Source organism: Lolium perenne, chromosome 2, assembly GCF_019359855.2.
Source record: "Lolium perenne isolate Kyuss_39 chromosome 2, Kyuss_2.0, whole genome shotgun sequence".
Lineage (NCBI taxonomy): Eukaryota > Viridiplantae > Streptophyta > Magnoliopsida > Poales > Poaceae > Lolium > Lolium perenne.
The window spans coordinates 152,180,690-152,183,021 of NC_067245.2; positions in this window are offsets into that span (position 1 = coordinate 152,180,690).

The following is a 2,332-nucleotide window of genomic DNA, read 5'->3' on the forward strand; positions in this document are numbered from 1 at the left end:
GGCAGGGTGCCGGAGGCGATCTCCTGAATCCCCCGAGATGGGATTGGCGGCGGCGTCTCTGGAAGGTTTTCCGTATCGTGGCTCTCGGTACTGGAGCTTTCGCGACGGAGGCTTTAAGTAGGCGGAAGGGCAGGTCAGGGGGCCACACGAGGGGCCCACACCATAGGGCCGCGCGGCCAGGGCAGGGGCCGCGCCGCCCTAGGGTTTGGCCGCCTCGTGGCCCCACTTCGTCTCCTCTTCGGTCTTCTGGAAGCTTCGTGGCAAAATAGGACCCTGGGCGTTGATTTCGTCCAATTCCGAGAATATTTCGTTACTAGGATTTCTGAAACCAAAAACAGCAGACAAAGAATCGGCACTTCGGCATCTTGTTAATAGGTTAGTTCCAGAAAATGCACGAATATGACATAAAGTGTGCATAAAACATGTAGATATCATCAATAATGTGGCATGGAACATAAGAAATTATCGATACGTCGGAGACGTATCAGCATCCCCAAGCTTAGTTCTGCTCGTCCCGAGCAGGTAAAACGATAACAAAGATAATTTCTGGAGTGACATGCCATCATAACCTTGATCATACTATTTGTAAAGCATATGTAGTGAATGCAGCGATCAAAACAATGTATATGACATGAGTAAACAAGTGAATCATATAGCAAAGACTTTTCATGAATAGCACTTCAAGACAAGCATCAATAAGTCTTGCATAAGAGTTAACTCATAAAGCAATAATTCAAAGTAAAGGTATTGAAGCAACACAAAGGAAGATTAAGTTTCAGCGGTTGCTTTCAACTTATAACATGTATATCTCATGGATATTGTCAACATAGAGTAATATAATAAGTGCAATATGCAAGTATGTAGGAATCAATGCACAATTCACACAAGTGTTTGCTTCTTGAGGTGGAGAGAAATAGGTGAACTGACTCAACAATGAAAGTAAAAGAATGGTCCTCCATAGAGGAAAAGCATCGATTGCTATATTTGTGCTAGAGCTTTGATTTTGAAAACATGAAACAATTTTGTCAACGGTAGTAATAAAGCATATGTATCATGTAAATTATATCTTACAAGTTGCAAGCCTCATGCATAGTATACTAATAGTGCCCGCACCTTGTCCTAATTAGCTTGGACTACCGGATCATCACAATGCACATGTTTTAACCAAGTGTCACAAAGGGGTACCTCTATGCCGCACTTTGTACAAAGGTCTAAGGAGAAAGCTCGCATTGGATTTCTCGCTATTGATTATTCTCAACTTAGACATCCATACCGGGACAACATAGACAACAGATAATGGACTCCTCTTTTATGCATAAGCATGTAACAACAATTAATAATTTTCTCATATGAGATTGAGGATATTGTCCAAAACTGAAACTTCCACCATGGATCATGGCTTTAGTTAGCGGCCCAATGTTCTTCTCTAACAATATGCATGCTTAACCATAGGTGGTAGATCTCTCTTACTTCAGACAAGACGAACATGCATAGCAACTCACATGAAATTCAACAAAGAGTAGTTGATGGCGTCCCCAGTGAACATGGTTATCGCACAACAAGCAACTTAATAAGAGATAAAGTGCATAAGTACATATTCAATACCACAATAGTTTTTAAGCTATTTGTCCCATGAGCTATATATTGCAAAGGTGAATGATGGAACTTTAAAGGTAGCACTCAAGCAATTTACTTTGGAATGACGGAGAAATACCATGTAGTAGGTAGGTATGGTGGACACAAATGGCATAGTGGTTGGCTCAAGTATTTTGGATGCATGAGAGGTATTCCCTCTCGATACAAGGTTTAGGCTAGCAAGGCTTATTTGAAACAAACACAAGGATGAACCGGTGCAGCAAAACTCACATAAAAGACATATTGTAAACATTATAAGACTCTACACCGTCTTCCTTGTTGTTCAAACTCAATACTAGAAATTATCTAGACCTTAGAGAAACCAAATATGCAAACCAAATTTTAGCATGCTCTATGTATTTCTTCATTAATGGGTGCAAAGTATATGATGCAAGAGCTTAAACATGAGCACAACAATTGCCAAGTATCACATTATCCAAGACATTTTAGCAATTTACTACATGTATCATTTTCCAATTCCAACCATATAACAATTTAACGAAGAAGAAACTTCGCCATGAATACTATGAGTAGAAACTAAGGACATACTTGTCCATATGCTACAGCGGAGCGTGTCTCTCTCCCATACATTGAATGCTAGGATCCATTTTATTCAAACAAAACGAAAACAAAAACAAACCGACGCTCCAAGCAAAGCACATAAGATGTGATGGAATAAAAATATAGTTTCAGTGGA